Here is a 15,782-nt window from a genome sequence, read left to right as displayed (position 1 = left end):
CAAAAACTACCAACAGAAGCCCCAGGCCCCGAGTGGGTACTGCCAGCCACACCATAATGAAAAGGCAACTCACACACCCACCATCTCCATGTGGAGAAAAGGACTGACCATACTCCCATGCCTTGTTTCTGCTATTTGAATTATATCTACACGTACTGATGTACGTGTAAATATAATTTGCAAATATTGCCTTTGTTCCCTTTGCAACACTGAAAATTGTCATCACCTTTAGGAAAAGCAATTTTTCAACCTCTGATGGAGCACAAGCTGTTTTATACACATGCAGCATTCAGCTAACTTTGGCAGTTGGTACTACTGCCGAAACCCTTTCGGAACATGGAAAAACGAGGTCAAGAGCCAGGCCAATTAGTCAGTTAGTGGGGACACCTGCTCCTCCTTGCCCACCGCTTGTTTGCCTGTGGCAGTACACTGGCAAGGTCCCTGCAACTGGATCTTGGCTAGGGACAGTCCAGAGAACGAGGCCGACAACTGCAATCACCCCATGCCCCAACCTCACGTGTGCACTCACGCACGCACACACTCACACACACTGCTGGAACTATGCACACTGCTGCGGTCTTACTAAGAGGCAGAGAAGAACTCCACACTGGAGAGAGGACACAGCATAAGCCCAAGAGAGTCTCAAATTTTGACAGCTAACCCAGTGGCAAGTTATACAGGGAATCAGAGGGAGAACTCGTCACAAATGTCGACCCTAACTGAAATCCAGTGACCTGAGATGCTACTCAAATCAAAAGGACCTAAAATGTGAAAGCGTCGCAAGCCTCACTGAGGTTCTCAGAGAGCCTGCCCAGAATTCCAGGAACAGGCCGACGATCACGATAATGATAACGGTTAACATTTATTAAGCACTTTTCAACGTATTGTTTTAAGAGCTCTGAATGAATTAACTCACAACAGCCCTGTGAAGTTGGTCCTCTGGTTTCTTCTAGTGTGAGAAAACTGAGGACCAAAGGGTTAAATCACTGTCTGCGGCACTGAGACCAGGCCACCTGGCTCCAGAGCCTGACAGGGTTGGACGGCCCTTCAGACTCTCCCTGAAGAGTGCCCTTGCTTGAAGTCTCCGAAGCAGGCAAGTCTTTACATCACCAGCCAGCGCTGGTCATGAACTTCCTCAGTGTGAACTGGGGTACCGTTACATATGCCTTTTTTGTCAGCAACTGCACTTCCAAGAATTTAATCCACAAATATGCATGTAGACATTTTTTGGTACAAGGTTGTAGTTTGTACAGGAAATAACCCAAATTTCCATCAGGAGCTAACTAGTTAAATACAGGATTAGCCACCCAGGGCTCTAGTCTCTAAAGCTGACTCCTCTGCTCTGCCCCTTTGCCCCCTGCAGACGCGCGGCTCAGAGAATGGATAGCGTCTGGTGGAAGTAAACCATGCCCTATTTTCTAAGTGGAAGCAGCCTCAGGGCAGGGTCCTTGCACAAACCACACATTGCACGCAGCAGCCCTATAGCCTCATAGCAGTAAAACAGAAAGAGGCGCACATACGTCCACAAATAGAGTGTGCCTAGACTGCTTCTGGAAGGACCTGATGACCACAGTTGCCTCTGAAGAGGGGACCTGGAGAGCTGGGGGCTGGGGAATGTGGTTTGATTTGTAAATCTTTAGGTCATGTTTACATTTTTACATATATGTGTGAACCAAGCATACCTTAAAAAAACTAAAATTTAAAATGTTTAAAAAAGTAACCCAATGAAAATAAAATATTCATTATTGATCAATCGGAAACAAAAGAAAAGAAAAAAGCAATCTAAGTGTCTAACAATTGGGGGAATGGATAAGTACATAAGAGGATACGTCTTCAGTGGAATACTGTACAATCACTAAAAGTTGGAAAATGTTTAGATGATAATGTTAATGAAAGAGCAAAATACTGTATGTGCAGTGTGATTGCAATCGCAGTAACATAAACAAAAATTGTCTTCTCAGCAGCTGGCATGAGCATTTCTTCTGAAGGTGGGATTGGGGACCTACCTTGGCTGGGAAGTGGTTCAATAAGCCCTTTGGGGCAGAAGCTGAACCTATAGGGCTTCTCCTCCAAATTCTCAGGGAAAATGTCAGTAATTTCTACTTTACTCCCAGTGACTAAATTGAATGGATTCTTTTCACAAAGACGGCATAGAAAGACAAGAAGCAACCAAGCCTAGGTTTTCCCACAATGTACAAAAAAAGGAAAGGGGGCCGAAATAAATTACGGTAAATTGTTAAGTAGTCATATTAGCAAGGGATTCCTCAAATTTGCTTTATTTCCTGATTTGGGATAATATGATTTTATTACCTCTATACTTCTAAAAAAAAATCAGTGTTTAGCTGTATAAAGAAGCAACTCTGTTCCAGCTGCAGAAGGCAGTGGGAGGTACCGCAGAAGAGATTCATAGGAAGGCTTAGTAATGAACCCTTCATCTTTCTCAGATCCTCAGGGGTTTTGGTTCTTTCTGCCCTCGTGTTTGGAAGAAAGTCTGAGCTGCGGGAGTAGAAGGAAAGGTTGGGGAGCAGGAGAGGGAAAGAGCACCTCAGACGCAGAAACAACTGATATTTTTCCCTACGTTTTTGAAAACATCTAACCCCAGGAAGGCATCTCAGATGGATAACCAACACTCATAGAGAAAATAAGGTTCAGTCCAGGGGAAACGAGGATTTCCCGGTTATATCTGTTCAATAGCACATACAACTACATAGTCTTGAGGCTGATGTCCCTAACAAGCTCCGCCTTGGCAACCACAAGTCTGTTCTCTATATCTGTGAGTCTGTTTCTGTTTCGTAGATAAGTTCGTGTCATATTTTAGATTCCACATATAAATGATATCATATAGTATTTAAGACTTAGCTAATATTATTTGATACATCTGAGTCACTGCAATGACTAGTTCCCCAGTCTCCCAATGTCCAGTCTGTGGTCTTTCAATTCATCACAACTGCCCCCGTCACATCAGGACAGAGGAAAAGGAAACGAACCACTGTAACAGAATGCACAGGAGCCCATTTTAATATGCTTTCCTAAAACTCTAGTTCTGAAATTATGTGGAAAAAGACTAAAGCTGGAATTCTTACAAAATAAAGTTTGCACTAAAAACTATGAACCTGGGAATTCCCTGGTGGTCCAGTGATTAGGACTCCACGCTTCCACTGCAGGGGGCCCGGGTTCAATCCCTGGTCGGGGAATGAAAATCCCACAAGCTGCGAGCCAAAACAAATTCAAAAATAAAAACTATGAAACTAATACTTAACACAGCACGTAGTAGGTGAAATGTACAAAGACTGGTAGAATTCAAGAAAATAGTTTTTTTCACGTTCAATTGATTATCACCAGTGTCAACAATTTATGAGTTTAGGGATTCCTGACCACAGGCAGATTTCATTAAAGGAAAAGAAATCAACATCTGTGATGTTTTACCTTCCATCTACTTTCTTAATGACTAAATTTGGTCAGAATATTCAGTTCGAGTAGAAAATAACAGATAGGTATGAAAGTCCCACATATATCTTTAAAAATATAGGAAAACAAAAAATATATATATATAGGAAAACAGATGTATTTATGACGTAATACTTCGGTAGCTTTTATCAAAACTAACCTGCTTTGGACCCAAGTAGACAAGAATATTTTATCTTCATCCAAAATTTTACTCTATCATCTGTTAAAACTAACATTTTAAATCTTGGACCAAACACCTATCCAAGCAATACCAATCACAGAACATGGATGATTTTAAAGTCCTATGACTGATGCACTGACACTTCTATCAGAAATTCTATATTTAAAATATTTTAAATGAGTATTTTGCTTCCAAAAGTCATCCCGGATAATGTACCCAATGTAGCCATTGCTCAAAAATATTTTTGGAACCAGCCTTCAGGAAATGCCTTCAGGGCCAGATTACAACAGTCCTTGCAAGAAAAATCACTTGAATTACTTGCAAGTCGTAGGTCACTCGTGACCAGTCATGACATCATCCAGCTTGATCATCCACTCATTCATCAGATTTGGCACTTGTCTATTTCCAGAAATCAAATTCATCCTCAGAGGAGAAAAAGATACTCTTGCTGAAGTAGTTTTCCAAAGACTCTGAGGCAACTCTTGAGCAGGCTCTCCTGCTATACATCCTGGGACACAGACCTAGCAGAAAGTGGGAGGGAATCTAGGCGGGGCAGACCTGCTCACCAGGGTCTACGCATGGTCAGGGGTGTTAACCAGGGGCCCAAGGCTGGTGGTCCTGTGAGGGCCGAAGGCCTCACCATCCCGTGGGTGGTTCAGGCAGTCAGTGGTTCCAGCCTGACCTACCGGCCAAGAAAGCCCGGCCTGAGCAAGCTCCTTCCCTTCAAACACGTGCCACAAAGACTGAGGGCAACAGCCCTGGCCTCAGCAGCCCTGGTTTAAACCCCAGCTCTGAAATCTTCTGGCTTCCTGAATTTGAGCAATTAACTTGCATTATTTTTTATACTTTTGGATAAAGTCTGTTACTAAATAACAGATGCAGTTTTAACTAAATACATTTAGGTCAAGTCATTTTCTATCACATTTGTCAACAAAAGACGCAGAGTCCAATAGTTACATGCACAGGCTCTGAGGTCAGACAAACCTGGGTTCAAGCCCAGCTCTTCCAGTTGGTAGCAATTCTCTGAGCTCCATTCTTGTCTGTAAAATGATAAAAATATCTCTCTTGAAGAGTTGTGATTAAATGAGATAACTTATATCCTAAGCATCGTTCTTAACACATCGAAGTGCTCACTAATTGCTGCTATGATTGCACTTGGATGTAGAAGGAAATGAGATGAGTAAGACCCAGTTTCTACCTTCAAGTTGTTCAGAAGCACCCAGTGGAGTTGGGACAAGCCAGCCCCAGAAGCAATTAGAGAGAAGAGCCCGGTTGATGGTAAGTGGTAACATCTGCTGGAGGGTTTAGAGGAAAGGGAGAGTCAGAAAAGGCTTCCAAGAGGACTTCCCTGGTGGTCCCGTGGTTGACTCCGTACTTCCACTGCAGGGGCATGGATTCGATCCCTGGTCAGGGAACTAAGATCCCACATGCATGGCCAAAAAAAAAAAAAAAAAAAGGCTTCTGAGAAAAGTGCTGTCTAAACTGGGTTTTAAATGAGTAGGAATCCTCATACTGCAAAAACAGCAAATGCCATAGCAGAGTTAGGCTAGCATGGCGCTTTGGGGACCAATATTACTTGTTGCCTTTGGAGGTTAGATGAGGAAGTGGTTGGTATCTGTTGAAAGGGGCTGGTTTATCATGCAAGAACTCAGAGTTTGAACCCTAGCTTAGCGGCTTACTAGTAAAGTGAATGTGGGTAAAGTACTTAACCTCTTTGCTCTTCAGTTTCCTCATCTGTAAAAAAGGGAATATGACTTACCAAGTTAATACTTGTAAAGTGTCTAGTGCAGAGACCAGCACAAATTACATGTTCAATGAATTTAGCTACCATGACTGATTATCATCACCACTGACCATAGGCAGCAGAACCATGGAGGGCAGAAGACTTGCTCTGGTTTCCACAGAAGAAGGGCTGGCTAGAGCAGACACAATACAGGCTCCCTGGCTACCAGCTGTTTAGGGCAAGGCTGAAAACCTGACCGTGAGGGGGGAACTCAAGTGTCCTTAGTTGGGGGAACTAGGCAGAGACCTAGTCAAAGCCTGAAACCACATGGGACAGAGTGCCATCCCACTCAGGGGACCCTCCAGTACCACACCATTCTTCCATGCCCCAGCAGGTGGATCTGAAATCACTGATACCCCTCTCCGGATTAGCTTTTGACAAGGCTTATCTCAACTGCAGGAAGATGCCGGGCTAACACAAAAGTGGGGGAGGAATGGAGGGAGGGTGATCTTCTAAACAATTATAATGTCTTTGCAACACATATTTGCAAGTGTAAGTTATGGTATACCTAATAAAAATTCCACCACTTTAAGGTACTAATTATTACTGGAATAAAAGCAAAAACTATAATCCTATTATTCATAATAAGCCTTGTGCTTTTCTCTAGTAGTGAAATAATAGCTGTACTCATACTGAAGAACTTAGGAGAATCTCACTGCAATCTTTAAGTTTAGCAATTAAGTAATGCTATCTCTTGCTTTTATCTTTGAATTATAGAATATTTATTTTTAGTTGGGAAAAGAGCTGAATTACAAAAACATACATGCACCTCAATGTTCATCTCAGCACTATTTACAACAGCCAAGATGTGGAAGTAACCTAAATGTCCATCAACAGATGAATGGATAAAGAAGATGTGGTAAATATATACACTGGAATATTACTCAGCCATAAAAAAAGATTGAAATAATGCCATTTGCAGCAACATGGATGGACCTAGAGATTATCATTCTAAGTGAAGTAAGTCAAAGACATATGTGATACCACTTATATGTGGAATCTTTAAAACATGATAAAAATGAACTTATTTACAAAACAGAAATAGAAAACAAACTTGTGGTTACCAAAGGAGAAAGGAGAGGGGGAAGGGATAAATTGGGTATTTGGGATTAACAGATACACACTACTGCATATAAACAATATGAACCTGCTGTATAACACAGAGAACTAAGTTCAATATCTCATAATGACATACAATGGAAAAGAATCTGAAAAAGAATCTGATTCTGTTATGTACAACTGAATCACCTTGCTGCACACCTGAAATTTTTTAGATGAACTATACTTCGATTTTTTTAAAAAGTTGAATTAGCTTGATAACATATGTAATCTCAGATTGATAAAGGCCATGGTCATTTGTAATTCATTATTATGCTTTAAAATAAGATGCTTTTGCACGTTATACTAAATCCAACCCCATTTTTTCTATAACTTCTAAAAATTTGACATTCAAATGTTATAACTAGTTAGTAGCTTTAACATCAGCCTAGGTGCTCTCTAATGCTATACTTCCCTCTTGTGGCAAATACAGAAAACTGCAGTATATAGGTTTTTTCCCTCTCAGTTTATTTTGCCAGGTTTTATCCTGCCTTAAATACTTTCAAGAAAAAGGCAAACTCTAAACACCCAAGTAAACAAATTTACAAGATGGGCAGTGTTTCCCAGGGGTTAAATATATGCGTTTGAAAATATATGCGTGTGTGTGTGTGTGTGCGTGTGTGTGTGCTTGAAAACCCATCTGCCTGTGTTCAAATCCCACCTCGGCCACGTACCAGCTGTGGAAATCTGGGGGAGTTCCTCCGGTTCCCCACTTCTAAATCCTCATCGTGAAATGAGAATAGCAATAGTACCTTGTCTTGTTATGAGGATTAAATGAGTCAATATATGTTAAGCACTAAGAGAACAGGAGCTGACACATCAGTGCCATTCAAAATGACAGCTATTTGCTATCACCTGAAACGTAAATTACAGCCCACTCCCAAGTAACAGAAGTTTTCAGGGACGCACAGACAATTTCCGCGCAGTGTCCACCCCAAGACCACATCTCCTTGGTAAGAATATTTGGCACAGAGTACAGAAACTGAAATGGCAACCATTTCTTTTTCTTTAAAATATCTTTATTGGAGTATAATTGCTCTACAATGTTGTGTTAGTTTCTGCTGTATAACAAAGTGAATCAGGTATATGTATACATATATCGCCATATCCCCTCCCTCTTGTGTCTCCCTCCCACCCTCCCTGTCCCACCCCTCTAGGTGGTCACAAAGCACCAAGCTCATCTCCCTGTGCTATGCAGGTGCTTCTCACTAGCTATTTTATCTACATTGGGTAGCGTATATATGTCTATGCCACTCTCTCACTTCGTCCCAGCTTACCCTCCCCCCTCCCCGTGTCCTCAAGTCCATTCTCTACGTCTGCATCTTTATTCCTGTCCTGCCCTTTTTTTTTTAGATTCCACATATATGTGTCAGCATACGGTATTTATCTTTTTCTGACTTACTTCACTCTGTATGACAGACTCTAGGTCCATCCATCTCACTACAAATCACTCAATTTTGTTTCTTTTTGTGGTTGAGTAATATTCCATTGTATATATGTGCCACATCTTCTTTATCCATTCATCTGTCGATGGACACCTACCTCGGTTGCTTCCATCTCCTGGCTATTGTAAACAGAGCTGCAGTGAACATTGTGGTACATGACTCTTTTTGAATTATGGTTTTCTCAGGGTATGTGCCCAGTAGTGGGATTGCTGGGTCGTATGGTAGTTCTATTTTTAGTTCTTTAAGGAAGCTCCATACTGTTCTCCATAGTGGCTGTATCAATTTACATTCCCACCAACAGTGCAGGAGGGTTCCCTTTTCTCCACACCCTCTCCAGCATTTATTGTTTGTAGATTTTTTGATGATGGCCACTCTGACTGGTGTGAGGTGATACCTCACTATAGTTTTGATTTGCATTTCTCTAATGATTAGTGATGTTGAGCATTCTTTCATGTGTTTGTTGGCAATCTGTATATTTTCTTTGGAGAAATATCTATTTAGGTCTTCTGCCCATTTTTGGATTGGGTTGTTTGTTTCTTTGATATTGAGCTGCATGAGCTGCTTGTATATTTTGGAGATTAATCCTTTGTCAGTTGCTTCATTTGCAACTATTTTCTCCCATTCTGAGGGTTGTCTTTTCATCTTGTTTATGGTTTTCTTTGCTGTGCAAAAGCTTTTAAGTTTCATTAGGTCCCATTTGTTTATTTTTGTTTTTATTTCCATTTCTCTAGGAGGTGGGTCAGAAAGATCTTGCTGTGATTTATGTCATAGAGTGTTCTGCCTATGTTTTCCTCTAAGAGTTTTATAGTGTCTGGCCTTCCATTTAGGTCTTTAATCCATTTTGAGTTTATTTTTGTGTATGGTGTTAGGGAGTGTTCTAATTTCATTCTTTTACATGTAGCTGTCCAGTTTTCCCAGCACCACTTATTGAAGAGGCTGCCTTTTCTCCATTGTATATTCTTGCCTCCTTTATCAAAGATAAGGTGGCCATATGTGTGTGGGTTTATCTCTGGGTTTCTATCCTGTTCCATTGATCTATATTTCTGTTTTTGTGCCAGTACCATACTGTCTTGATTACTGTAGCTTTGTAGTATAGCCTGAAGTCTGGGAGCCTGATTCCTCCAGCTCCATTTTTCTTCCTCAAGATTGCTTTGGCAATCCAGGGTCTTTTGTGTTTCCATACAAATTGTGAAACTTTTTGTTCTAGTTCTGTGAAAACTGCCATTGGTAGTTTGATAGGGATTGCATTGAATCTGTAGATTGCTTTGGGTAGTAGAGTCATTTTTCACAATGTTGATTCTTCCAATCCAAGAACATGGTATATCTTTCCATCTGTTTGCATCATCTTTAATTTCTTTCATCAGTGTCTTATAGTTTTCTGCATACAGGTCTTTTGTCTCCTTAGGTAGGTTTATTCCTAGGTATTTTATTCTTTTTGTTGCAATGGTAAATGGGAGTGTTTCCTTAATTTGTCTTTCAGATTTCTCATCATTAGTGTATAGGAATGCAAGAGATTTCTGTGCATTAATTTTGTATCCTGCTATTTTACCAAATTCGTTGATTAGCTCTACTAGTTTTCTACTGATTCTGATTCTCTATGTATAGCATCACGTCATCTGCAAACAGTGACAGCTTTACTTCTTCTTTTCCGATTTGGATTCCTTTTATTTCTTTTTCTTCTCTGATTGCTGTGGCTAAACCTTCCAAAACTATGTTGAAGAAGAGTGGTGAGAGTGGGCAGCCTTGTCTTGTTCCTGATCTTAGAGGAAATGCTTTCAGTTTTTCACCACTGAGAAGGATGTTGGCTGTGGGTTTGTCATATATGGCCTTTATTATGTTGAGGTAAGTTCCCTCTGTGCCTAATTTCTGGAGAGTTTTTATCATAAATGGGTGTTGAATTTTGTCAAAAGCTTTTTCTGCACCTATTGAGATGATCATACTGTTTTTATTCTTCAGTTTGTTAATATGGTGTATCACATTGATTGATTTGCATATATTGAAGAATCCTTGCATTCCTGGGATAAACTCCATTTGATCATGGTGTATGATCCTTTTAATGTTCTGTTGGATTCTATTTGCTAGTATTTTGTTGAGGATTTTTGCATCTATGTTCATCAGTGATATTGGCCTGTAGTTTTCTTTCTTTGTGACCTCTTTGGTTTCGGTATCAGGGTGATGGTGGCCTCACAGAATTAGTTTGGGAGTGTTCCTCCCTCTGCTATATTTTGGAAGAGTTTGAGAAGGATAGGTGTTAGCTCTTCTCTAAATGTTTGATAGAATTCGCCTGTGAAGCCATCTGGTCCTGGGCTTTTTTTTTCTTGGAAGATTTTTAATCACAGTCTCAATTTCAGTGTTTATGATTGGTCTGTTTATATTTTCTATTTCTTCCTGGTTCAGTCTCAGAAGATTGTCCTTTTCTAAGAATTTGTCCATTTCTTCCAGGTTGTCCATTTTATTGGCATATAATTGCTTGTAGTAATCTCTCATGATCCTTTGTATTTCTGCAGTGTCATTTGTTACTTCTCCTTACTTCATTTCTAATTCTATTGATTTGAGTTTTCTCCCTTTTTTGCTTGCTAAGTCTGGCTAATGGTTTATCAATTTTGTTTATCTTCTCAAAGAACCAGGTTTTAGGGTTTTTTTTTTTCTTTAAATAAATTTATTTATTTTTGGCTGCGTTGGGTCTTCATTGCTGCGTGCAGGCAGGCTTTCTCTAGTTGAGGCGAGCGGGGGCTACTCTTCATTGCAGTGCACAGGCTTGTCATTGCGGTGGCTTCTCTTGTTGTGGAGCACGGGCTCTAGGCAGGCGGGCTTCAGTAGTTGTGGCTCACGGGCTGTAGAGCGCAGGCTCAGTAGTTGTGGCGCATGGGCTTAGTTGCTCCGCGGCATGTGGGATCTTCCCAGACCTGGGCTCAAACCTGTGTCCCCTGCATTGGCAGGCAGATTCTTAACCACTATGTCACCAGGGAAGTCCCCAGCTTTTAGTTTTATTGATCTTTGCTATTGTTTCCTTCACTTCTTTTTCATTTATTTCTGATCTGATCTTTATGAGTTTTATCCTTCTGCTAACTTTGGTTTTTTTTTTTTCTTCTTTCTCTAATTGCTCTAAGTGTAAGGTTAGGTTGTTTATGTGAGATGTTTCTTGTTTCTTGAGGTAGGATTGTATTGCTATAAACTTCCCTCTTAGAACTGCTTTTGCTACATCCCATAGGTTTTGGGTTGTCGTGTTCTCATTGCCATTTGTTTCTAGGTAGTTCTTGATTTCCTCTTTGATTTCTTCAGTGATCTCTTGGTTATTTAGTAGTGTATTGTTTAGCCTCCATGTGTTTGTATTTTTTACAGATTTTTTTCTTGTAATTGATATCTAGTTAATAGCATTGTGGTTGGAAAACATACTTGATACAATTTCAATTTTCTTAAATTTACCAAGGCTTGATTTGTGACCCAAGATATGATCTATCCTGGAGAATGTTCCATGAGCACTTGAGAAAAAAGTGTATTCTGTTGTTTTTGGATGGAATGTCCTATAAATATCAATTAAGTCCATCTTGTTTAACATATCATTTAAAGCTTGTGTTTCCTTATTTATTTTCACTTTGGATGATCTGTCCATTGGAGAAAGTGGGGTGTTAAAGTCCCCTGCAATGACTGTGTTACTGTCAATTTCACCTTTTATGGCTGTTAGCATTTGCCTTATGTATTGAGAAGCTCCTATGTTGGGTGCATAAATATTTACAATTGTTATATCTTCTTCTTGGATTGATCCCTTGATCATTAGGTAGTGTCCTTCTTTGTCTCTTATAATAGTTTTTATTTTAAAGTCTTTTGTCTGATATGAGAATTGCTACTCCAGCTTTCTTTTGATTTCCATTTGCATGGAATATCTTTTTCCATCCCCTCATTTTCAATCTGTATGTGTCCCTAGGTCTGAAGTGGGTCTCTTGTAGACAGCATATATACGGGTCTTGTTTTTGTATCCATTCAGCCAGTCTATGTCTTTTAATTGGAGCATTTAATCCATTTACATTTAAGGTAATTATCAATATGTATGTTCCTATTACCATTTTCTTAATTGTTTGGGGTTTGTTATTGTAGGTCTTTTCCTATTCTTTGGTTTCCTGCCTAGAGAAGTTCCTTTAGCATTTGTTGTAAAGCTGGTTTGGTGGTGCTGAATTCTCTTCGCTCTTGTTTGTATGTAATGGTTTTAATTTCTCTGTCAAATCTGAATGAGATCCTTGCTGGGTAGAGTAATCTTGTTTGTAGGTTTTTCCCTTTCATCACTTTAAATACGTCCTGCCTCTCCCTTCTGGCTTGCAGAGCTTCTGCTGAAAGTTCAGCTGTTAACCTTATGGGGATTCCCTTGTGTGTTTGTTATTTGTTGTTTTTCCCTTGCTGCTTTTAATATTTTTTCTTTGTATTTAATTTTTGATAGCTTGATTAATATGTGTCTTGTCATGTTTCTCCTTGGATTTATCCTGTATGGGACTCTCTGTGCTTCTTGGACTTGACTATTTCCTTTCCCATATTAGGTAGGTTTTCAACTCTAATCTCTTCAAATATTTTCTCAGTCCCTTTCTTTTTCTCTTCTTCCTCTGGGACCCCTATAATTCAAATGTTGGTGCATTTAATGTTGTCCCAGAGGTCTCTGAGACTGTCCTCAATTCTTTTCATTCTTTTTTCTTTATTCTGCTCTGCAGTAGTTATTTCCACTATTTTATCTTCCAGGTCACTTATCCGTTCTTCCGCCTCAGTTATTCTGCTATTGATTCCTTCTAGAGAATTTTAAATTTCATTTATTGTGTTGTTCAACATTGTTTGTTTGCTCTTTAGTTCTTCTAGGTCCTTGTTAAACGTTTCTTGTATTTTCTCCATTCTGTTTCCAAGATTTCAGATCATCTTTACCATTACTCCGAATTCTTTTTCAGGTAGACTGCCTATTTCCTCTTCATTTGTTTGGTCTGGTGGGTTTTTGCCTTGCTCCTTCTTCTGCTGTGTGTTTTTCTGTCTTCTCATTTTGCTTAACTTACTGTGTTTGGGGTCTCCTTTTCGCAGGCTGCAGGTTCATAGTTCCCGCTGTTTTTGGTGTCTGCCCCCAGTGGCTAAGGTTGGTTCAGTGGGTTGTGTAGGCTTCCTGGTGGAGGGGACTAGTGCCCATGTTCTGGTGGATGAGGCTGGATCTTGTCTTTCTGGCAGGCAGAACTGCCTCCAGTGGTGTGCTTTGGGGTGTCTGTGACCTTATTATGATTTTAGGCAGCCTCTCTGCTAATGGGTGGGGTTGTGTTCCTGTCTTGCTAGTTGTTTGGCATAGGGTGTCCAGCACTGTAACTTGCTGGTCATTGAGCAGAGCTGGGTCTTAGCATTGAGATGGAGATCTCCGGGAGAGCTTTCGCCGTTTGATATTATGTGGCCATTTGATATTACGTGGAGCCAGGAGGTCTCTGGTGGACCAATGTCCTGAACTCAGCTCTCCCACATCAGAGGCAGAGGCCTGACACCCGGCCGAAGCACCAAAACCCTATCAGCCACACACAATGTGTTCTTTTAAGAGCACGCTTAAGTAACATCCTGATTGTGTGTGGTACAACTTTACTTTCAAACTGAGAGCTGCGGTGGATGGGATTTTTGCCTTCCCCAGATGGTTGAAAGTTACAATTTTTGTTTTTTGAAACCCCACCACTTCCTTATTTCTATTATTATTTTTGCAAGAAAACTATAAAGAGAGTTGGAATGGAGGTGAGATTTGTGATCAGGAAAGCCCTGGATGCCCTCCTTCTCCATCTTCTGCCTCTCTCTCTGATTAGTTCCTATCCAGCAGTAGATTGAAGCAGGAGATGATTCTCCATTTCAATTGAGCTATGATTATGTCTCTTTTTACCCAAGCAAGTAAGTCATAGAATGTTAGTATCACACATTGGACCCCAGGGCACACCCTGCTTGACCTCTTCATTTTACAGTTGAGGAGCTTGGGGTCCAAAGAAGTAATAACTCAGTCCTCCCGGCACATTTCCAGCACTTCTTCCATTGGTTCCCAATGCCACACAATGAGATAACTGTTTAATGCTTCTGAGTCCTTGGAAACATTAGTAATTTCCATGAAGAGAAAAGGACAAAGCTGTGAAAGACCAACCATAGGTTACCCACACAGAAACCCTGGGGTGGGGGGTTTTGAAGGGGGATATTTGGAGACAGAAAGGCATTCTCACCTCTTTCATCCCCAACTTTTAAACTGCAAAAATTTTAAAGAAAATAAGTATAAGAACTAGCCTGGGAGAAGGATGACAGGGTAATGGGTTCTGGTAATTCTGGACAGTCAATACTACTGAAGGCTAATGGCAGTGGAAGGCAGGCTGGGCCCTGCAACATTTTTGGAACCCATGTCTTCTGTGGATGGCTAATCTTCTAATGGACTGTGATGCACCACTATGATAAACCTCTTGTGGAAATGCCCTTGGCTGAAGGATGCCTTGCTCAAGGTCATGCCCCACTCCTCAATGTTTGGTCAATGTAAAGACATAAAGACCCAGCACCCTCAGAGCAATGGGAGACGACTATGAGGGCTACCCCAGCTTCAGAGCACCCTCCAGGGTGTGCTGAGGCCCTTGTCGAGGCTGCATTACAGCCCAGCTTCTCCCTCACCCAATTCTGCTTCCTTCCCTTGCAGGGGTGTGATCCTGAGAACACACCCAGATAGACTTCCTCACATTAATCGCCATCTCACAGTCCACCTCCCAGAGGACCCAACCTGCAGTAGCCCTTTTCTGACATAAAAATTTCACACCTCATTCCCACTGACCCATTTTTCGTTTTGTTTTATTGATTTTCAATTTATAAGAAACGCAATTGCATATGCAACCTCTCTAGTCTAAGGAGAGTCTGTGCTTAATATCCAGCAAACCACATTTAAAAGTCTTCTTTCCCCATTGCTCTCATCTAAATCATCCTCCAAGTAATTCTCTCCCAATCCAATTTTTATGTAAATTTCATAATTAAAGCACAAATGCATTCTCATTATAAAAGCAAAGTCTTTTGATACTCCATCCCCATAACAGTCCCATGCCAATATTTTCAATTTATGGGTGCCCTCCAGATGCTGCTACATCCTCCTAGGAAGTCCCATCTCCCCTCCCTGCCTTGACAATCACTGCTATCATCTGCACATCTCAACCAGTCAAGATTCTAAACTGCTTTAACTTCCTGTGGTCTATATTACCAAGCCAGTATTTTTTCCAATATAAAATAGTGTTAGAATGTTTTGTCAAATGCCCTGATTCCTTTCTAGGGATTAACTAGCAGCCAATCAAGAAAGAGAATGCAAGTTAGTTTAAGGCATCCAAGGAAAAGGGAGGAGAGAGGAGGGACTCTTCTAGGGCAAGTGGGAGGATTAATGCTTTAGAGCCAGGAAAAGAAGTTGGCGTTTATATACCTTGCAAGAACAGAAAGTGTCAGCACTCACTATATGTTCAGACAAGTTTAAAATAGAGTAAAATGTTATAAATAACACTTAGGTATTAGATAATTTACAGATAGATTCATAATGAAAGCCTAAGCCCTCACGAACTCTACAGTCAACATTAAGTCACCAGGAGCCCAAGTGTAGGCTATTCAGAAGGCCTCCTGAAGGGGACTTTCAGGGCATGGTCTCGTGTCCCCCAGGACATCGGAAGTGAGACTTCTAAATTGAGGTGAATCTAAAGGCAACTCAATCTTGATGCATCGTGGTGCTGACATGTGCTTTGGGCAAGCAGGAAATTCATTCTGAAGTAGAACAGAAAAGCCCCCCCAAAAACTAACTTGAGGTTTCTTAAGAAATAGATTTCACTCAGCAGAA

Source organism: Lagenorhynchus albirostris, chromosome 12 (genome assembly GCF_949774975.1).
Source record: "Lagenorhynchus albirostris chromosome 12, mLagAlb1.1, whole genome shotgun sequence".
NCBI classification, from domain to species: domain Eukaryota; kingdom Metazoa; phylum Chordata; class Mammalia; order Artiodactyla; family Delphinidae; genus Lagenorhynchus; species Lagenorhynchus albirostris.
The sequence above is the reverse complement of the archived record's forward strand: the minus strand, read 5'-3'. Positions refer to the sequence as shown.